Below are 23,980 nucleotides of genomic sequence, written 5' to 3'. Positions count from 1 at the left end.
AAACTTCCTCAATGGTTATGTGTACTTAATTGAACATGCGCTACCCTTGGATACAATACTGTACTTCAAATCTATGAAACTCCCATACCTAATATACTCCTTGACTAGTTTGGCCCAAACTTGGTTTACAACATTAAATCCCCTTCAGTCTGTCTGCAAACAGGCTCTCAAAGTGTTTGATAGGAATACCCTGCCATTAGACACACACTACTGTGATTAATGTGCACTGTCCCTGTAAAATCAAATTAACTCCACCTGCAATCCACTTTACTGACTTAACATTGTTCCAAGTAATGGAAACAGATTAGAATGTTAGAATACTTTAACTTCCTGCCTAAATTCACTGGTGTTAACTAAACAATCAAACCAAGAATCAATAACCAGAAACTATCACAAAGCTTTTACAATTTAACTATCCAAACCTGAACCGCTTTACAGCCAATATATAGCCCAGCGAGCGCGACTAACTCACCTATTCTTTCCAGTAGGCAAAATATAACCCCTACTCAAACAACATTCTGCCTTACCTCTATCGTAAGATTAAAACATATGTTACAACTTTCTCCTCTCTTTCGGCTTCACACTTATGAAATGTCTACGACTTAAATGTACCATGTAAATCACCAAATTTATAAAATACTTCATTCAACTCTTTTCAAATAAAAAACACATTTCGGTGGGTACTATTCTATCGCAATCACCTATCCGCTCATTATAATTCATTAGATTTAGGTAACTGTCTCTTCCTTCATTCAGTTGTTGAAATACAACTCCCATTCTCTCTATATGTCCTCTCAGCAGGCCATTTAGACAACAGACAACGTACTTTATCGAATTCGCCTCGCTATTATTTTGAATGCACTCGTCTTTCAATTTAAACTAAACAAGCTATCAAAACGTTCGGTTTATATCTTAAACAACCACTAATAACCGTATATTTCCAGGCAAAACATACCAGCAGTTGAATGACAATCAGCAACTCAAATTTTAATCCACTGATGCCTAGGCTGAGAAACAAACCCGAGCCTCCCACATGGCAAGCGAGAATTCTACCGCTGAACCACCAACGCGCTATTGAAATGATGGAGACTCCTCGCAAATAACCCTATTTATAACACTATTTATAATTGTCTGTAGTCGTAAAATTAGGCACGTACTACCGATACAATTTCCAGAAAATAGCCCTAATTTAAGGGTCTAAGCCTTTCTCCTGCGATTACTCTCCTTAAATTCGCTCTCTCTTTCTCCCCCGATTGTCGCGCCTGTCCTTCCCCTTATGTTTGCAATTTCGGTGGTTGTGTCCTACTCGGTCACAATGTTTACAGGGAGCCTTACACTCCCTTACACTCCCAGGCGAAATGTCCTGTCTCATCGCAATTGAAACATTTTCTATCGTCTGATCCTGTCCATTTTCTTCTTTTTCTCTTAACCACAATTACCCCGATTGTTACTGTTAGATGCTCTGACTCAACCTGTTCTCTCTTTTACAGTCTCAGTGATTATGGCCTACTTTATTGCAGTGTTTACACAGTGCCTCACAATCTCTAGCAAAATGACCCGGTTTGTGACAGTTAAAGCATCTATTTCCCCCTTTCATTTGACTGTCTCTATACACTTTTCTCGACTTTCTCACTTTCTCTACCTCTATCCATTTTCTCAATAAAGTTGCTAAATCCTGTCCTACTTTCTGTGTCTCTTCCTCCCTACCTCCCTCGGCTCCCTGAGGACCAGCATATGGGGGAGGGGGTAACGGGATGGGCGGCACCTGGTTTGATTGCCTCCGTTTCAATACCACCACCTTGTTATCTGGGTTTTCCCGCCACCCCTGGTCTGCCAGGGAGGGGTACAATTTGGGCTTAGGTGGTGTCTCTGTGGGAGCCGTGGGAGTCCTCTCTGTCTGCTCCTGGCTACCTAATTCTTCCTCCTTAGTAGCTCCCTTTCTCTTGGCCCCCTCCGCTCTTTTTCTAGCTTTAGCCAGCCAAACACAAGCGGTATCGAGGCCTTCTGTTCGTTGCTTCTCTATGTTATCGCCACAGACCCTCTTTATTTGTTTAATCATTGATTCCAGTTTTTCTATATTTAAACATCCATCAAATTTGTACTTCTTCCTCCATTTCGGGCCAAAATAGATGTTCCTTTTATCTTTTCCAAGCAGAAAACGCTCATCTCCCGTTAATACCGGGATCCCCTTCGAGGATTTACTACCCATGTTTGTTTAATTACTATCGCAGTTATTATGCTTCTTCTCACAAAATATATATACTTGCTATTAAACTCAATGTGTAAATGTACTTGCTATTAACTTCAATGTGTGTGCTTTCTACCGTTATTATCCTTAACCTCTTTTGAAAAATATCTACCGTTAATCTTTCCTAGAATTTCTGAATAATTATTTGTATGAATCCTGATACATTATTTATATCTCACACGAATACGACCATAAATAATGCTTATTTTTATGACATTCCTTGTGACTTTTGACTGATCAATATATCTATCTCACACGCAAATAATTATCTTCTTATTCTATGTGCTTTTTAAAACTCTGATTCAGTTACTTCTATGTGTATTTCTTACCTACTGGTAATTTCCTCTAGGATCTCAGAATAATTACTTTTATGACTTTTGATAGATTATTGGGTCTCACATGTATCCCACAATAAGCTATTACCCAGAGGTTTTATGGCCCTGGTCAACAGCCCATTTTTGCGTTGTTACTTTATGGCTTTTGACCAATATATCTATCTCACACGCAATCATCCTCTTACCCCTGTGGACATTTCCCAATGTGTCTATGTGTTGCTATGTGTATCTCTTTCTTGAAACTTTATCTATAGAGGTGACTTTTGATCGGACATTAGGTTGCATACTCTAACGCCCTGGCCATAGAGAGGTTTTTTTTGTTCTTTATTTTGGTTAGGCCAGGGTGTTACATTGGGTGGGCGTTCTATGTTCTTTTTCTAGATTTTTTGCATTTCTTTGTTTTGGGCCGTGTGTGACTCCCAGTCAGGCACAGCTGAAGTTCGTTGTTGTTGATTGGGAGTCACACATAAGGAGCAGGTTTTTCCTTTGGGTTTTGTGGGGGATTGTTTTCTGTCTCGTTCGTTTTGACCAGACAGGACTGTTAGCTTTCGTTGCTGTTTGATGTTTTGTTATTAGTGGTTCATTTTATTAAATATTTATAATGAATCCACAACCTCCGCTGCATCTTGGTTTTCTTGCGACGACAGCCGTTACACATACGTCTACGACTATAAGCTATTTTTCAGGGGTCGTAAAGCCCTGGTTAACAGCCTATTTTTCTGTCATTCCTTGCAATTATTGACTCGTTAATATCACGTATCTCACTCCGCTATATTAGGTTTCCCTTCTTCAATGGATAATCAGACCTAGATGTGCACCTCTGGAAGATCTGACCATCCCCTTCTATCGTCGTTATTTAGACAGGTGACCTATTGTCACAGCTGTCTTCAGGAATGGACCAAAATGCAGTGGAGTTAGTATTCATCTTTCAATTTAATTTAGAAAGAACACTATAACAAACAAAACAAGGAAACTGACAGCCAACAGTCCTGTCAGGTGCAAACACACTAAACAAGAAACAATTACCCACAACCCCAAGGAAAAACACACACTAATATATAGGACTCCCAATCAAAGGCAACTCAACACACCTGCCTTCAATTGGGAGTCCAACCCCAATTAACTAACACATAACACAAAAACTCTGCCATGTCCTGACCAAAACTAATACAATTACGCCCTCTGCTGGTCAGGACGTGACAGTACCCCCCCTCCTCAAGGTGCAGACCCCGGAATGCACCTTAAAAAAGAAAACACAAAAAATCCCCAACAAAACCAATAAACAATACCCCCTAAACAATAAGGGAGGGAAGGGAGGGTGGCTGCCGTCAACGACGGCACTGTGCTACACCCTCCCTCCCCAACCCACCTATCCTGGAGGTGGCTCAGGTGCGGGACGTGAACCTCGCTCCACCTTCGCGTCGCCCACTTCGGTGGCGCCGATAGCTGCGCCGGACAGACGGGCCACTCGGGCTGACCCTGGCAGACGGACCACTCTGGCTGGGCCGGAGGACAGGCGGGCCACTCGGGCTGAGCTGGGGGACAGGCGGGCCACTCGGGCTGGGCCGGAGGACAGGCGGGCCACTCGGGCTGGGCCGGAGGACAGGCGGGCCACTCGGGCTGGGCCGGAGGACAGGCGGGCCACTCGGGCTGGGCCGGAGGACAGGCGGGCCACTCGGGCTGGGCCGGAGGACAGGCGGGACACTCGGGCTGGACCGGAGGACAGGCGGGACACTCGGGCTGGACCGGAGGACAGGCGGGACACTCGGGCTGGACCGGTGGACAGGCGGGACACTCGGGCTGGACCGGAGGACAGGCGGGACACTCTGGCAGATCCGGGCAGGCGGGACACTCTGGCAGACCCGGGCAGTCGGGCCACTCTGGCAGACCCGGGCAGTCGGGCCACTCTGGCAGACCCGGGCAGTCGGGCCACTCTGGCAGACCCGGGCAGTCGGGCCACTCTGGCAGACCCGGGCAGTCGGGCCACTCTGGCAGCTCCGGGCAGTCGGGCAACTCTGGCATCTCCGGGCAGACGGGCCACTCTGGCAGCTCCTGACTGGCGGGCAGCTCTGGCGACTCCTGACTGGCGGGCAGCTCTGGCGACTCGTGACTGGCGGGCAGCTCTGGCGACTCCTGACTGGCGGGCAGCTCTGGCGACTCCTGACTGGCGGGCAGCTCTGGCGACTCCTGACTGGCGGGCAGCTCTGGCGACTCCTGACTGGCGGGCAGCTCTGGCGACTCCTGACTGGCGGGCAGCTCTGGCGACTCCTGACTGGCGGGCAGCTCTGAAGACTCCTGACTGGCAGGCAGCTCTGGCGACTCCTGACTGGCGGGCAGCTCTGGCGACTCCTGATTGGCGGGCAGCTCTGGCGGGCAGCTCTGGCGACTCCTGACTGGCGGGAAGCTCTGGCAGCTCCTGACTGGCGAGGCTGGGCTGACGCACTAGACGCTTGATGCGTGGGGCTGGTACTGGACGTGCCAGCCTGGAGACACGCACCTCAATGCTAGTGCATATAGCGGGAACAGGCCGAGTCAGACTGGGCTGACGCACCTCAGGGCTAGTGTGGGGAGCTGGCCTGGGGCTCCGTTCTCGCCCCGCCAAACAGCCCTTGTGCCCCCCCCAAAAAAATTATTGGGGCTGCCTCTCGAGCTCACTTAACTCCTCCATAGCCCTGGAAATGCTCATCCTCATCTCCGCCCACGTCCATCCTTCTTCCTCGTTCCTTTTCTGCTTGGTCCTTTGGTGGTGGGTAATTCTGTCACAGCTGTCTTCAGGAATGGACCAAAATGCAGCGGAGTTAGTATTCATCTTTCAATTTAATTTAGAAAGAACACTATAACAAACAAAACAAGGAAACTGACAGCCAACAGTCCGGTCAGGTGCAAACACACTAAACAAGAAACAATTACCCACAACCCCAAGGAAAAACACACACTACTATATAGGACTCCCAATCAAAGGCAACTCAACACACCTGCCTTCAATTGGGAGTCCAACCCCAATTAACTAACACATAACACAAAAACTCTGCCACGTCCTGACCAAAACTAATACAATTACGCCCTCTGCTGGTCAGGACATGACACCTATATTAATATAATCATGTCTCTGACCTCCTCTCTCATAATTCTATTATTATATTTCGCCTTCCAATTCACGAATTTCTTAGGTAGTTTATATTGGTACTGGCCACAGATACCTTGGAGTCATTTCGGACCCCTCTTCTTACCTTGTTGAATTTACAACTAATTCCTGTCTTCCATTTGCATAGAATACTTGGTTCCCTTTAAAACATTTTTCTCCACACAAAATCCTAAGGACAGGTCACCAGATATAAACTCCTTCCGGATATTCCAGCGGCTAACACCCAGAGTACATTAAAATCCTTTATAAATGCTCCCGCCTTTTACTCTCACATCACTCATTTCAACATTTAATGCAATCATACAGGTGCAATACCCAAAAAAACTGAATAAAGCGCACTGACCTTATTTTATTGCAGCTGAGGTTTCAATGTTGGTAGGATCTCGTCACCGCTTTTGTCGTATACCAATAAGCCACCGGCCTGTAAAGAACCCTCAACAAGGGGCCGGGTCTTTAATCTACGGATATTTCATCCACCCGTGCACGGTTTCGGTGTCTCCATGGAACGACAGGAGCAGGTATTGAGTTCTGGCTGTCGAAGGACCAAGCTGTCACGGGAATTTTCTAATCCCAATGATAATAATTAACAATCAATAAGCCTTGACTAATCCCCAAGGTTTGTAAGACACTGGGTTAATAATAATTAGGCAAGGACTCAGCTTTCTGGAAAAGGTCTGTACAGTTTATTCAGTGAACGTTCTGAAGTACATTACACAAAGAAGTTCATTTTATGCTCCCTCCCTGCTTACGCACATACCTCCACACAAACAGTAGATATCCTATGCACATCCATACACACGAACAGTAGGTGAATAGTATCCCTCCCCGGACTTCTCACCACTGTTAATCACTATCCAGAGCTGCCTGTTCCTTTCCCCCGAGATTAGGGGGACCTTGAAGGTTACTCCCTGTTTCTTCCAAGCCTCTTCAGGTCGGGTCACACACACATGTCTACAGTTCCCTTAGGCCCACTAACACACACACATTTCTCTTCCTCCCGGGACTCTACTAGACCTGGTGGGACTTACATTCAGTACTTTAATTAGTCATCACACATGCTACATATCTACTAATTACTAATCAGTTACGTTTCAGTGAGGGATTCTTTATTAATTTACCTTTATTATATAATTTCCTTATCAATGTCCCTTAAGGTCTTTATGTAATGTGATATTGTACCCCCTAGCTCCCGAGTGGCACAGCAGTCTGAAGCACTGCATCTCAGTGCTAGAGTTGTCACTACAGACTCTGGTTTGATTCCAGGGTGTATCACAACTGGCCGTGATTGGCAGCGCACAATTGGCCCAGCGTCGTTAGGGTTTGGCCGGGGTAAGCCGTCATTATAAATAAGAATTTATTTACAAGTGTCATGAATCCCGCTTCCTGAGTCTCTTTTCTGCCTGAGTTGCCTGTTTTCTGTCTTGGAGTCTGTTCCTGAGGTTCCTGAACGCATCCTGTCTGGTTGCCGGGTGACGAAGCTAGGCGGGAGATCTCTCGATTACCCGCACCTGCATCTCATCAGCTATCTGCACACCTGGTCCTGATCATCACCTCTCCACTTCATAAGCTCTGACCTGACATCCATTCCCTGCCGGATCGTTAGCAATGAACAGTATGTTGTGTCAGCGTACCAGCCTCAAGTTTACTAGAGTTAGTTTTGTTGTTCTGTAATTTTTGCTTGCCGTGTACTTACCTCCGCTTACTCTGTCTACAGTCATTCTCCCGGAACATTCACCCCACCCCTGCCTGGTCGTCGGTGGCTTCTGTGACATAATTGGATCTGCCTATTCACTCTCACCAAATCACCTCCGCTGCCCGCTCCGTCTCCTGGATTATTCTGCTTTCACATTTGAGTCTGTAAATAAATACTCACCTTCGTTCAACTCACCTTGTCCTGGTCTGCTTCTGGGTTCTGCTTTAGAGAATCGTGACAACAAGTCCCCCATGTACTTTTTGTATTGATTTGTTGTTAATACAAATAAAATGTAAAAAAAGAACCCCAAAAAATATATACTTCGATATTTTTTGAATAAAATATTAAATAAATAAAAGATTAAAACGCGAGATAGATTAGCGTCAACACTAGCTGTTATCTATCCACACTTCCAGTTTTCGGAGTTTGCCTTTAAAATAAAAGCCTGCGTTAAAACGCTATGTGTATGATACAAAATCTATATTTTTTGCAGCTTTGCATAGTGCATAAGGTAAAAAATGTATGTTAAAAAATATTTATTATAACTACATTATAACTATATATTGTTCAAGGATGCAATTTTGAAATGAATGTTTAAAAAAAGTCTTACTGTATTTTTGTTGGATTGCACAAAAAATTGCACTGTACAGCAAAAATGATCGATGTGTGTCCATAAAACCAGAGTCCAGTCTACTTACTAGAGTCTCAGGAATAAAAAAATCTGAGGAGTTTGAACAAAAGCTAGTTTATAGAAAGTGTTACTGGACTTTTACTGTGGTCAAACAGCTTAAAATGGGGTGCCTGGACACTATATGGTACCAATATAGCACTGTACAGGAAAAACGATTATTTGTGCCGATGTAAATTGGGGTTGGGAGTACTCAGTAGGGTCTGTAGAATGTATATATGGTGTCATTTCATGGGGCTCTGAATAATACGGAGTGTTGCTGGCCTTTTACTCCACCCATTACATAAGCCAAAGTACAAATCACTTTATATGCATTACATATTGGCTTATAGAGAAAAAATATGATTTGTTCCGATGTAAAAGTGGGTTTGGGAGTACTCAATAGGGTCTGTCAAATCTATATGGTGTCATTTCCTGGGGCTCTGAAAAATACTGAGTGTTACTGGCCTATTACTCCGCTCATTACATTGGCCACAATGTAAATCGCTGTATTTGGAATACATACTGGTTTATAGGGTGGAGTAATTATTCAGAGCACCATGAAATGACACCATATATACTTTACCTATTGAGTATATATACAGACCCTATTGAGTATTGCCTACATTACTTTTACTGCGGCACTAAGAATAGTTTTTGCCTTTTAAGCCAATATGTATTCCATATACAATAATTCGCACTGTGGCCAATGGAATGGGTGGAGTAAAAGGCCAGCAACACTCCGTATTATTCAGAGCCCCATGAAATGACACCATATATACATTCTATAGACAGAGCCTACTGAGTATTCCCTACAATACTTTTACTGCGGCACCCAGAATAGTTTTTGCCCTATAAGCCATTATGTTTTCCATACGCAGTGATTCACATTGGGGGAATTTATTTGACCGCAATTTAATGCAAATGTCACTTAAATATGAACAAATATGAATAATTGTTCATGTTTAGACAATTATTTTTCATATATCATTAATAAATACAGGTTATTGACACTTTTCTACTAATAAGTGGGGAACTTTTATTTAGAACGTTTGCGAAATTCCGTGAATAGTGAATTTTGTAAACAAATTCAAATGGATATAGAGGATTCATTGGGATCCGATATTGTCAAGAATGGTAAGAAGCTCTAAAGAAGTTAGAAGATGCATAACTACGTTAGTAGTAGCTAGATAACGTTATGCCTGCTAGCTAAAGACTAGCTAGTAGCTATTATATTTTGTTGCAATCTTCTTCTCTGACAGGACCAGGAAAGTCTACCTAGCTATAATGTTATAACAAAATTGTTCCATTCTGTTTCAACAACAACATGTTGTATCCCAAAGAAGACAAGGAGAGTCGCATCCTGCTCTATGCAGTAAATGTGATGACTGATGTTCATTCATACCCACTCCAAATGGTTTAGCTAGCTAGTTTCATGCACTACCTTGTTGGTTTGGAAGTGTTTGGGCATTAAATTGTTTAAACAAGTAAATGCATGAATGTAGTAGACATTTTTCACTGTTGTGTGTATCTCAACAGTGCAGGAACTGTGACTATCAACAAGAAGCAGACAACAGCTGCATCTATGTCAATAAGACATGCCTGGTGGCACCGGTGGTATGGGAGGTGGACGCGGACATCGAACGGGCGTCACGTGCAGAACCCACTCCCCCCAGTGTCCCGTTGGGCGCGTGTACGTTCCATTTGATGTTCGCGATCATTTGATCTGTTGGGCGCACACATCACCCTCCTCTGGTCATCCTGGTATCGGTCGGACGGTGCTCTGCCTTGCGGGGAAGTACTGGTGGCCCACGTTAGCTAAGGACGTGAGGGTTTATGTTTCCTCCTGTTCGGTATGCACACAGTGCAAGGCACCTAGACATCTGCCCAGAGGGAAATTACAACCCCTTCCCGTTCCGCAACGACCGTGGTCACACCTATCGGTGGATTTCGTGACGGATCTCCCCCCGTCACGGGGTAACACCACGATCCTGGTCGTTGTGGATCGGTTTTCTAAGTCCTGCCGTCTCCTTCTTTTGCCCGGTCTCCCTACGGCTCTACAGACTGCGGAGGCTCTGTTCACCCATGTATTCCGGCACTACGGGGTGCCTGAGGACATAGTGTCTGATCGGGGTCCACAATTTACGTCTAGAGTCTGGAGGGCGTTTATGGAACGCCTGGGGGTCTCGGTCAGCCTTACCTCAGGTTTCCACCCCAAAAGTAACGGGCAAGTGGAAAGAGTCAACCAAGAGGTGGCTAGGTTTCTGCGGTCCTATTGCCAATACTGGCCGGGAGAGTGGGCGTCGTTTATCCCCTGGGCGGAGATGGCCCAAAACTCCCTACGCCACTCTTCCACTAATCTTACCCCTTTTCATTGTGTGCTAGGTTATCAGCCGGTCCTGGCTCCATGGCATCAGAGCCAGATCGAAGCTCCTGCGGTGGATGAATGGTTTCGGCACTCGGAGGAGACATGGAACGCTGCCCATGTTCGACTACAACGAGCCATCAGGCGGCAAAAGGCGAGTGCCGACAGCCACCGCAGTGAGGCCCCGGTTTATGCACCGGGGGATCGGGTCTGGCTCTCAACCCGAAACCTGCCCCTTCACCTGCCCTGCCGGAAGCTGGGTCCGCGGTTTGTGGGGCCTTTCAAAGTCCTGAGGAGATTGAACGAGGTTTGTTATAGGTTACAACTCCCCCCTGATTATCATATTAACCCCTCGTTCCATGTGTCTCTCCTCAGGCCGGTGGTGGCTGGTCCGCTCCAGCAGTCTGAGGTGCGGGAGGTTCCTCCGCCCGCTCTGCACATCAAGGGGGCCCCGGCGTATACAGTATGAGCCATTACGGACTCCAGACGTCGGGCGAGGGGCCTTCAGTACCTCGTGGAGTGGGAGGGGTACGGTCCGGAGGAGCGAAGCTGGGTACCGGCGGAGGACATCCTGGACCCATCGTTAATCCAGGAGTTTCACCGCTTCCGTCCGGATCGCCCTGCTCCGCTTCCTCCGGGTCATCCCCGAGGCCGGTGTCGGTGCGCATCAAGGGGGGGGTACTGTCACGACTTCCGCTGAAGTCGGCCCCTCTCCTTGTTCGTGCGGCGTTCAGCGATCGACGTCACCAGCATACTAGTTACCACCGATCTATGTTTCCCTGTTCGTTTGGTTTTGTCTTAACTATACACACCTGTTTCATATTCCCTGGTTATGTTCATTATTTAACCCTTTGGCTTTCCTGTTTGTCTTGTCCGTGATTGTTTCCTGTTTTGTAATTGTTGGAGGTGTTTCTCCTAACCATGTTTTATTGCTGTGGGAGAAGTTGGATTATTGTTTTGAGTAAACACGTTGTGTTTGCACTCATTGCTGTGTCCTGCGCCTGACTCCGATACTTCTCCTACGAAAATCATTACACTTATTGGTTTCTCTAATGACTGCCTCGCCTGGTTCACTAACTACTTCTCAGATAGAGTTCAGTGTGTCAAATCGGAGGGCCTGTTGTCCGGACCTCTGGCAGTCTCTATGGGGGTGCCACAGGATTCAATTCTCGGGCCGACTCTTTTCTCTGTATATATCAATGATGTCGCTCTTGCTGCGGGTGATTCTTTGATCCACCTCTACGCAGATGACACCATTCTGTATACATCTGGCCCTTCTTTGGACACTGTGTTAACAAACCTCCAAACGAACTTCAATGCCATACAACACTCCTTCCATGGCCTCCAACTGCTCTTAAACGCTAGTAAAACTAAACGCATGCTCTTCAACCGATCACTGCCCGCACCCGCCCGCCTAGCATCACTACTCTGGACGGTTCTGACTTAGAATATGTGGACAACTATAAATACCTAGGTGTCTAGCTAGACTGTAAACTCTCCTTCCAGACTCACAATAAGCATCTCCAATCCAAAGTTAAATTTAGAATCGGCATCCAATTTCGCAACAAAGTCTCATGCTGCCAAACATACCCTCGTAAAACTGACTATCCTGCCGATCCTTGATTTCGGCGATGTCATTTACAAATAGCCTCCAACACTCTACTCAGCAAATTGGATGCAGTCTATCACAGTCATATCCGTTTTGTCACCAAAGCCCCATATACTACCCTCCATTGCGACCTGTATGCTCTCGTTGGCTGGTCCTCGCTACATATTCGTCGCCAAACCCACTGGCTCCAGGTCATCTATAAGTCTTTGCTAGGTAAAGCTCCGCCTTATCTCAGCTCACTGGTCACCATAGCAACACCAACCCGTAGCACGCCCTCCAGCAGGTATATTTCACTGGTCATCCCCAAAGCCAACACCTGTTTTGGCTGCCTTTCCTTACAGTTCTCTGCTGCCAATGACTGGAACGAATTGCAAAAATCACTGAAGTTGGAGACTTATATCTCCCTCACTAACTTCAAGCATCAGCTGTCAGAGCAGCTTACCCATCGCTGCAGCTGTACACAGCCCATCTGTAAATAGCCCATCCAACCAACTACTTACCTCATCTCCATATTTGTTTTTTTCTGCTCTTTTGCACACCAGTATTTATATCACTATTTATACTTGCACATCCTCATCTTCACATCTATCACTCCAATGTTATCTGCTAAATTGTAATTACTTCACCACTACGGCCTATTTATTGCCTTACCTCCTTACTTCATTTACACACACTGTATACAGATTTTCTATTGTGTTATTGACTGTACGCTTGTTTATCCCATGTGTAACTCTGTGTTGTTGTTTTTGTCGCACTGCTTTGCTTTATCTTGGCCAGGTCGCAGTTGTAAATGAGAACTTGTTCTCAACTGGCCTACCTGGTTAAATAAAGGTGAAATAAAAATACATTTAAAAAAGATGACCCACTATGTTGAGTAGGTGATCCCTATTTCCCACCACTTGTGCTCAGACACTCAAAAAAACCTCTGTCATGGGCAATTACGCCATCTGTCTTTTCTCTGTCTCATCTCTCTGTCTCATTTCTGTATCATCTCTCCCCCTGAATCTAACTCGCTAATAGGCCTACTAGCTAGTGGAGGTGCCGATGGTGATCTTGATGTGATTGGCCTGACTGAAACATGGCTTAAGCCTGATGAATTTACTGTGTTAAATGAGGCCTCACCCCCTGGTTACATTAGTGACCATACCCCCCGTGCATCCGGCAAAGGCGGAGGTGTTGCTAACATTTACGATAGCAAATTTCAATTTACAAAAAAAAAAACAACAATGACGTTTTCGTCTTTTGAGCTTCTAGTCATGAAATCTATGCAGCCTACTCACTCACTTTTTATAGCTACTGTTTATAGGCCTCCTGGGCCATATGCAGTGTTCCTCAATGAGTTCCCTGAATTCCTATCGGATCTTGTAGTCATAGCAGATAATATTCTAATTTTTGGTGACTTTAACATTCACATGGAAAAGTCCACAGACCCACTCCAAAAGGCTTTCGGAGCCATCATCGACTCAGTGGGTTTTGTCCAACATGTCTCTGGACCTACTCACTGCCACAGTCATACTCTGGACCTAGTTTTGTCCCATGGAATAAATGTTGTGGATCTAAATGTTTTTCCTCATAATCCTGGACTATCGGACCACCATTTTATTACGTTTGCAATTGCAACAAATAATCTGCTCAGACCCCAACCAAGGAGCATTAAAAGTCGTGCTATAAATTCTCAGACAACCCAAAGATTCCTTGATGCCCTTCCAGACTGCCTCTGCCTACCCAAGGACGTCAGAGGACAAAAATCAGTTAACCACCTAACCGAGGAACTCAATTTAACCTTGCGCAATACCCTAGATGCAGTTGCACCCCTAAAAACTAAAAACATCTGTCATAAGAAACTAGCTCCCTGGTATACAGAAAATACACGAGCTCTGAAGCAAGCTTCCAGAAAATTGGAACGGAAATGGCGCCACACCAAACTGGAAGTCTTCCGACAAGCTTGGAAAGACAGTACCGTGCAGTATCGAAGAGCCCTTACTGCTGCTCGATCATCCTATTTTTCCAACTTAATTGAGGAAAATAAGAACAATCCGAAATTTCTTTTTGATACTGTCGCAAAGCTAACTAAAAAGCAGCCTTCGCAAATGGAGGATGGCTTTCACTTCAGCAGTAATAAATTTATGAACTTCTTTGAGGAAAAGATCATGATCATTAGAAAGCAAATTACAGACTCCTCTTTAAATCTGGGTATTCCTCCAAAGCTCCATTGTCCTGAGTCTGCACAACTCTGCCAGGACCTAGGATCAAGGGAGATACTAAAGTGTTTTAGTACTATATCTCTTGACGCAATGATGAAAATAATCATGGCCTCCAAACCCTCAAGCTGCATACTGGACCCTATTCCAACTAAACTACTGAAAGAGCTGCTTCCTGTGCTTGGCCCTCCTATGTTGAACATAATAAACGGCTCTCTATCCACCGGATGTGTACCAAGCTCACTAAAAGTGGCAGTAATAAAGCCTCTCTTGAAAAAGCCGAATCTTGATCCAGAAATTATAAAAAACTATCGGCCTATATCGAATCTTCCATTCCTCTCAAAAATTTTAGAAAAAGCTGTTGCACAGCAACTCACTGCCTTGCTGAAGACAAACAATGTGTACGAAACGCTTCAGTCTGGTTTTAGACCCCATCATAGCACTGAGACTGCACTTGTGAAGGTGGTAAAGGACCTTTTAATGACGTCAGACCGAGGCTCTGCATCTGTCCTCGTGCTCCTAGATCTTAGTGATACCATCGATCACCACATTCTTTTGGAGAGATTGGAAACCCAAATTGGTCTACATGGACAAGTTCTGGCCTGGTTTAGATCTTATCTGTCGGAAAGATATCAGTTTGTCTCTGTGAATGGTTTGTCCTCTGACAAATCAATTGTAAATTTCGGTGTTCCTCAAGGTTCCGTTTTAGGACCACTATTGTTTTCACTATATATTTTACCTCTTGGGGATGTCATTCGAAAACATAATGTTAAATTTCACTGCTATGCGGACGACACACAGCTGTACATTTCAATGAAACATGGTGAAGCCCCAAAATTGCCCTCGCTAGAAGCCTGTGTTTCAGACATAAAGAAGTGGATGGCTGCAAACTTTCTACTTTTAAACTCGGACAAAACAGAGATGCTTGTTCTAGGTCCCAAGAAACAAAGAGATCTTCTGTTGAATCTGACAATTAATCTGGATGGTTGTACAGTCGTCTCAAATAAAACTGTGAAGGACCTCGGCGTTACTCTGGACCCTGATCTCTCTTTTGAAGAACATATCAAGACTGTTTCAAGGACAGCTTTTTTCCATCTACGTAACATTGCAAAAATCAGAAACTTTCTGTCCAAAAATGACGCAGAAAAATGTATCCATGCTTTTGTTACTTCTAGGCTGGACTACTGCAATGCTCTACTTTCCGGCTACCCGGATAAAGCACTAAATAAACTTCAGTTAGTGCTAAATACGGCTGCTAGAATCCTGACTAGAACCAAAAAATTTGATCATATTACTCCAGTGCTAGCCTCCCTACACTGGCTTCCTGTTAAGGCAAGGGCTGATTTCAAGGTTTTACTGCTAACCTACAAAGCATTACATGGGCTTGCTCCTACCTATCTTTCCGATTTGGTCCTGCCGTACATACCTACACGTACGCTACGGTCACAAGACGCAGGCCTCCTAATTGTCCCTAGAATTTCTAAGCAAACGGCTGGAGGTAGGGCTTTCTCCTATAGAGCTCCATTTTTATGGAATGGTCTGCCTACCAATGTGAGAGACGCAGACTCAGTCTCAACCTTTAAGTCTTTACTGAAGACTTATCTCTTCAGTAGGTCCTATGATTAAGTATAGTCTGGCCCAGGAGTGTGAAGGTGAACGGAAAGGCTGGAGCAACGAACCGCCCTTGCTGTCTCTGCCTTGCCGGTTCCCCTCTTTCCACTGGGATTCTCTGCCTCTAACCCTTTTACAGGGGCTGAGTCACTGGCCTACTGGTGTTCTTCCATGCCGTCCATGGGAGGGGTGCGTCACTTGAGTGGGTTGAGTCACTGACGTGGTCTTCCTGTCTGGGTTGGCGCCCCCCCTTGGGTTGTGCCATGGCGGAGATCGTTGTGGGCTATACTCGGCCTTGTCTTAGGACGGTAAGTTGGTGGTTGGAGACATCCCTCTAGTGGTGTGGGGGCTGTGCTTTGGCAAAGTGGGTGGGGTTATATCCTGCCTGTTTGGCCCTGTCCGGGGTATCATCGGATGGGGCCACAGTGTCTTCTGATCCCTCCTGTCTCAGCCTCCAGTATTTATGCTGCAGTAGTTTATGTGTCGGGGGCTAGGGTCAGTCTGTTACATCTGGAGTATTTCTCTTGTCTTATCCGGTGTCCTGTGTGAATTTAAATATGTTCTCTCTAATTCTCTCTTTCTCTCTTTCTGTCTTTCTCTCGGAGGACCTGAGCCCTAGGACCATGCCTCAGGACTACCTGGTATGATGACTCCTTGCTGTCCCCAGTCCACCTGGCCGTGCTGCTGCTCCAGTTTCAACTGTTCTGCCTGCGGCTATGGAACCCTGACCTGTTCACCGGACGTGCTTGTTGCACCCTCGACAACTACTATGATTATTATTATTTGACCATGCTGGTCATTTATGAACATTTTAACATTTTAACATTTTCACCATGTTCTGTTATAATATCCACCCTGCACAGCCAGAAGAGGACTGGCCACCCCTCATAGCCTGGTTCCTCTCTAGGTTTCTTCCTAGGTTTTTGGCCTTTCTAGGGAGTTTTTCCTAGGGAGTTTTTCCTAGCCACCGTGCTTCTTTCACATGCTTTGCTTGCTGTTTGGGGTTTTAGGCTGGGTTTCTGTACAGCACTTTGAGAATATCAGCTGATGTACGAAGGGCTATATAAAAATACATTTGATTTGATTTGATTTTGATTTGATGCTGAACTGGCGGGATTAGTATCGCCATCAGGAACAGTTTGCCCCTCACTCCTCTCGTCCTGCACTGACAGTTCTCTGGCTCGTTCTGGGTTCAATTCACCTTCTTTCTCTGGATTTTTGGACTTGAAAAATGTCAAACTCGTTTGCCTTTTATTAGCATTTTGGGGTTGGGGGGCTTTCCCACGATTTAAATTCAGTAGGGAGACGACTAGGCTACATTACGTTATTACTTAGAGACCTCTCCACTAGCTGACCACCACTACCAAGACCTGTGTCAAGATCAGTTACTTACGCCACTGGCCCTCCCCATAACCTCTATGTACAAATAAGACAGCAGGTCTGGAATCAGTGTGGCAGGATAGGAGGATTACATTTTACATGATGGTCTTTCTGGGGTGCGGGTTAAATAACGAGGCAACTCGATTTAATGCTGATCGCTTTCATTAGAATGGCTACAGTGCAAACTGTGAAATAATTTATAAATCATGCCGCGAGAGGTACCGGATATGGGCAAATAGGTGCCGGAACAAATAAAGTCAAATCTGAGAGGTGCAGGATCATGCTCAAATTAAGCACTGTTCATCTCTCTCTCACACTCTCTGTCTCTTCTCTCTGTCTCGTATCTGTATCTTCTCTCTGTCTCACATCTGTCTCATATCTGCAGGGCTACCAACATGCACGCATTTTACGTACCAAATACGCAATTCTCTGTCCATGTATGCAGGTACGAGATCCGAGTTAAAAGTACGCAGAAATGAATAGGCCCTGTATTTTTTGTTGTTGTTTGTTTTACATTTTAATACAAAATAAATCCACTGAGTAAATCTAACATCCCGATTCTCGAGCTGCAACACACACACGTACGGACTTTGTGTCAACGGACATGGAAATGAATACATCATTATTCGACGTAGCTACCTCGTGTCTGCCCCTGCTGTTTGTTGTGATGCTAAGTTTGCCGACTGTCAGCTGTACGTCAACACATGGACAAATCCCTTTTCGACTCTGTGTGTTCTGGAAAGTTAAACAGTAATTGTTTCAAGCTAACGTTAGCGAACATAAGATGGACATTCAGTGGGCTCTAAACTGCCAGCAGTTCACTCGAATTTGCTAGTGAAAGAAATTAAATGCGAATAGGAAAAATAACTGGTCGCATTTATACATTTAATGAATGAGTGTCCGGTATTAGCTATAGAGGCAATGCTTCTAAAATGCCTTTGCACTAGATTTGAGATTTTATCAATGACGAAAATCTGAAATTACGTACGCGCTGCAAAGAAGTACAATAGGCACCTTTACATAGTCTGAAACACCAGACTCTTCTAGCGAACAGCGTTCAGATTCCCTTTTCGGTAGCCTACTTATGCTTTGTGTAGCCAGTTTGCGGTCTGTGTCGATGCTATCATTTGTTTTTGTTTTTATGTTTTCAAAATGAGTTTGCTTTTAGTGTTGATTAGGTACGTGTCTAAAAAGCCAATACTTGTGAGCTGGCCCTAGTGATTGGCCCTGTTTGAGAGGTGACAAGCGTTCCTCTACCCACTGTTTCCTATCATAGCGTTTATATTATGGATAACATGTTTATTTGATACTGATGCTCTGCGTCAAACATTTGTTCTTATCCTATAATAGTGTTTGTTTTTTTATCGCGGATAAGACGTTTGTACATTTTGTACCTAAACAAATAACTTGTTATTATTTGTTTAATAACATGTTTTTAAAAACTCCAAGAATAAATGCCCTTTGTGTGTTCTTTCTAATTAGATATTGTTAGTGACTTTCACCATGTGTAAATGGAACGCTGTCAAGAAAGAAACGTTGCGATCAGACTCACAAACAGCACGCGCACGAGCGCTGGGGAAAAGAAAACCCCAATTCGGCGTGTGCTCGAGTTGAATCTCCCAATTTGCCGCGCGGTTCTGGTACTCTTAAAACTTGGACAGGGTTGGCAGGTCTGTATCTGTCTCTTCTTGGTCTCTTCTCTATATCTCTTCTCTCTGTCTCACCTCTCTGTCTCTTCTCTCCTCAGTGAACTGAGCAGATCATTGCAGATGTGTCCCAGGATCCAACGCTACCTCAGACAGAGGATCACCCCTGCCCAAAGTTACGGTGGCCAACACAAACACACTCAAACAAACCCTCGTTCTTTATTTCCCTCCTCTAGCTCTCTGAAATCAGGCATTTTCTCCACACTATTTCTATTCACAAACTATCTCTATCATTTCAAAATAATGTCAGCTGACAAGGTAAAAATCTGTCATTCTGCCCCTGAGCACGGCGATTAATCCACTGTTCCCCGGGCGCCGAAGACGTGGATGTCGATTATGGCAGCCCCCGCACCTCTCTGATTCAGAGGGGTTGGGTTAAATGCGGAAGATACATTTCATGTGAATGCATTCAGTTGTACAATTGACTAGGTATCTCCCTTCCAGATAAATCTAAAATATTGATCTCGTCCCGCTCTTTTCAAGTGCGGCCACAAGGTGGCAGTGTTTTTCCAGTCACACAGTATGAAGGCTGAGGTACGTTGCTAATTGTTCATCATAGTCCCCAAATAGTTGCTAAATCTAGAAATACTACAGTATTCTAGAGTCCACTGAGCTATATGGAGACATTGGTATGTGGTGTATATGAAAGTTACTGCTTTATTTTCTTTGTAGGATGCCATGAGGCTGTACTATGTCTGCACAGCCCCTCACTGTGGACACTGCTGGACAGAGTGAGGAGGATGAAGAGGAGGCCTGATGTATGCATCCACAGTATCTGCTGTTGCCCAACAGGCCACCATGTCTCACTAGGGTTCACTGTTGCTTAAATCAGAAAGACTGGTGGTTGTGTGGGGCTAAAATACTCTGCCAACTCAGAAACTTTTACAGGAAGACTAACTTTGGGTGTTAGATCTTCATCATCTTGTTGGAGTGTACGTAGAGGAACTGCTAAGATTTGTATGGACCATTTAAATGCAATTTCTTACCATGTTGTGGTTGAACACCTGTTGGGACATACTTGTGTTAATGTATTAGCTCTAGTACTTTTGACATTTATTTGAAATTAAAAAAGACAAGCTTTTGTTGTGAAATGCTTCTGTTTTCTTTCAAAAACTTGATTGAAAGACTTCTCTAAGACTTTGCATGCCACTGTTGTGTATTTGAAATGTTTCCTGAATTTCCATTGTTACATTATCGTGTGACCCGATCTCTGTTGCAATACTTGCATCCAACAAAAAAAGAGCTGAAATATAGAAGGCAAAAAAAGTATTCTCTTTTATAGTTGGGCATATGAAATGTTCCTCTTTAGTGGTGTAGCTTCGACTTCCCTTTTTGTATCTTGGCATATCTGTTTGGCCACTGCAGTGTATTTCCCAATGTGTAATTTTCAATGCGTTTTAGACCCACTGAGTGTAATAGTGTCATTGAGAAAAGCATGAGTAATACGATTGGCATGCACATGAAAGGAAAGTACGCAGAACATGTAATAACCCGCTGGAGAAACACAGTCCACATACCCTTTAACAATATGTTGTTAACAAGTCACTTATTCTGAGGAACGTCAAGGAAACTGCCTCTTTTCAATGACCTCTAGCGACGAAATCAAAAGCAATTCTGGATAGTATAATACATGGACGTAAGAGTCACTGGTAAGGAAGTACCTATATGAGTTCTGTCGAAAGGTAATGATTTCTGATGATGCTTTGAGATCTAGGTATGATACTTTGTTATGAATGGGTAAACTAACGTGAATTGTTAGGTCTACAGTTTGGATATGGTACATCACAGATTTACTGTGGTTGGTTACCCATATGCATGCATTTCAGTAGAGGTGGTTACTCGGGGACAGTGGGGAGCAGCAGCCCCTCGATGCCGGGAGACCCCCAAGTATCCTGCTCAAAGAGTTGTCATACACCACACGGCACTGTTGCACTGCGGGGGCATCCAAGAATGTATGGACCAGCTCATCCACATACAGAGAATGCATATGCAGGATAGGAACTTTGATGACATTGGATACAAGTGAGTGACCTCTCCTTTCCAGGTATTTTCCATCATTCATTGTGTTAGGATAATACTATATGCATAATGACTGTTTTCTGGCATTTGCAGCTTTCTTATTGGGGGAGAATGCACAGTGTATGAGGGCTGTGGCTGGGGTGTTGTGGGCGCACATACCAAGGGCAACAACCACAACTCTTTGGCCATTGCCTTCATGGGCAACTTCAACAGTAAAAAACACAATATTGGACTTTCCATCTCCCGGTCCTTACAGTGTGTAAGGCATTGGTACCAATGGGTTATGCTTCTCTGTTTCAGATGAGAGCCCCAGTCCAGCAGCCCTGTAATCTGTTAAACAGCTCCTGCAGTGTGGGGTTTCCCAGGGACATTTGCACCCTGAATTTATCCTACTTGGGCACAGAGACTTGAGGGACACCGAATGTCCTGGGGAGAGACTATATGCTGCACTAAAACATCTCAAATTTCCCTGAACATAACCTCATCCACAGACTCAATTGCTGCTGGTTCGAAAGACAGAGAGAGTTGGCTGGTGGAAGAGATTACCCAGAACATCGTAGCCATGGCCTATACTAGCAGGGTTTCCCAAACTCGGTCCTGGCAATTGATTTGTCAATTGATGTGCAAGCAGCTTCAGAAATGATCTGTTGTAAATTGCCACCCATTCACAGTGTAATTGTAGAGGTCATCTGTTTAGTATAAATGTTAGACTAAACGTTATTATTTATTTTGGTATTCACATAAAATTGTCCACATACCATTATATTCCTTTTTCTATGAGTGTGCTGCTATAAAGTTTTCTAGGAAATAAGAACTGAGAAAGGTGTACGAGTAACTCACATTAAGAGAGTAAATACAAAGAATATGCTGCTGAACAAATACAAACTATTGACAGAAAACTGGATGAGATTTCAGTTGTGGGTGGCCAAAATATTATATTGTCCTGACTTGCTGTGTTGTGCTGGATGAGTTTTTGGAATGAATTGAAATGGCTTCTCAAATCACACAAAAAAAAAACAAAAAAACAATTTGCCAAAGGGAGAAAAGCTTGTAGGCCTACCTGTAAATGTTTCAACATTGTAAGCAATGTTTAAAGGCACAACATTCCAAACAAGTGTACACTTGTATTGCATGGTGTAGGATTAAGGGGGAGAAAAGAGAGGAAAATGTGAAACATAAATGAGCTTCATGCTGTGCGCCTTGATGTTACAACAAATCTTACCTGTCAACTGTTGTGCAGGAAGCTGCCCTGCAGTCAGACGTCTAGGCGTCACAAGCTGCCCGGACCTATGTCTCTTTTAAATTCTCCGTTTGTTTACTTACCTTAAGAGTTTACCTCCTCCTGAATTACTTACACACCTTCACCTAATTCGTCTTTGATTGGCTGTTTGCCAGGTTATTGTGTAAACAGGTGGAAAGGAGTGGAGAGAGGCAGTACTAGAGGGCGAGACGCAGGTGAGTGGTTTGAGTGTCACGCTCCTCGGAAGTGTTATAATTGAACCTGTGAGTTCATCGATCAGTCAGTCAGTGAAGTTGGCAGCGAACGAGGGGCGCATTTTGTCTTTCGCACCCTAATACGTTGTGCGTCTTATTTCGTGGATTTAGACATTCCTTCTCTTCAGACTGCCAGACACCGTGGGAACTGGGTGATGTTGAATATGGAGGATTTGAAAGCCCCTGTTTGAAAGCCCTGCTGTTTGAAAGCCCCAAGTCTTCATTCAGCATCAGCAGCCTGCTGTTTCGACGAGAGGGAGTGATGAGTGACGACGGCGCCGCACTGGATGGGATCCTTTCCCGATGCTCCAAGCCCCTTTCCAGAAAACACATTTCTTCGGGGCTATCCGCTAGGCCTAAAGAAGTTTGGGCTGAAGATGGAAAATATGATTTACATAGAGACAAAAACTGTGATAATAACGAATACGCAGTCCAAGAGGACAAACGAGTCTCCAGAAATGGCAAAAGAGAAGATACCGAGAGAGTTGGCGAGGTGAAGACATGTGGAGGAGTAGAGGGAAAAGCCAAACCGGAGAAACCTCCGTTCAGCTATAACGCTCTGATAATGATGGCTATTCGCCAGAGCCCGGAGCGAAGTCTTACCCTCAACGGCATTTATGAGTTCATCATAGGCAATTTCCCTTACTATCGAGAAAACAGACAAGGATGGCAGAATTCCATCCGACATAACCTGAGTTTGAACAAGTGCTTTGTCAAAATACCTCGCCATTATGATGACCCAGGCAAAGGCAACTACTGGATGCTTGACCCTTCAAGCGAGAACATGTTCATAGCTGGCACAACTGGTAAACTCCGGTGCCGTTCCACGGCGGGCACGCGGGCAAAGCTGGCAATTAAACGGGATTCCCGTTTGACCACCACTGCCGCCGGGCTGGCGATCACTGGGTCCTTTTATTGGCCGGTGCCATCGTTTCTAAACCTTCAACATCCTGCGCACTCACTCCCGGGCACAGGGCCCCATCAGTCCAACTATGCCACCTCGATCCTTTCTCAACGGTCACACCACGTGAGTGCCATAAATGCTAGTGCAGACCGACTCTTCCAAACAAACCAAGAGTCGTCTTATGTTGGCATGGGTGGAGGCGCGCAGTACTGTCGCCATCACCAAATGATCGCAGCCACAACATTCGCCTCTTCATCGTTGCCATGCACTTTGTCTCTCCCTAACCCTTGTTCCTTTAACTTGCTCTCAGGACAAGCGAGTTATTTTTACTCACCAGGTACCCCACCCGGCGACGTTCAATGCATGGTACCAGGAGGCACTGGGGGGGGGGGGGGGGGCAGTACCCCTGTGACAACAATTTTGGACCCCCTTGTGGCCCCCCTAAATGTGGAGTATGAAATCATTTTTACATAACAAATTTTTGCTATCATTCTTTTTTTTACATCCGTTATTAGACAGTGTCAACGATGATGATTTGATTATGAACATGGTCTTTTGCCTGCTAATGCCTGCAATGCAGTGAAGAAAACGATATGACAACAA

General features: G+C 44.8%; 3 pseudogenes; all 3 read left to right on the top strand.

Moving 5' to 3' along the window:
- The first annotated feature begins 1,552 nt into the window (after positions 1–1,552).
- LOC123729183 (DNA-directed RNA polymerase II subunit RPB9-like) lies at positions 1,553–19,984 on the top strand (annotated as a pseudogene).
- A 464-nt stretch (positions 19,985–20,448) lies between these two features.
- LOC106581081 (peptidoglycan recognition protein-like) lies at positions 20,449–21,748 on the top strand (annotated as a pseudogene).
- Positions 21,749–22,210: 462 nt separating this feature from the next.
- On the top strand, positions 22,211–23,980 carry LOC106581069 (forkhead box protein G1-like; annotated as a pseudogene).

Source organism: Salmo salar, chromosome ssa20 (assembly GCF_905237065.1).
Source record: "Salmo salar chromosome ssa20, Ssal_v3.1, whole genome shotgun sequence".
In the NCBI taxonomy this organism is placed as follows: domain Eukaryota; kingdom Metazoa; phylum Chordata; class Actinopteri; order Salmoniformes; family Salmonidae; genus Salmo; species Salmo salar.
The sequence above is the reverse complement of the archived record's forward strand: the minus strand, read 5'-3'. Positions and strand labels throughout refer to the sequence as shown.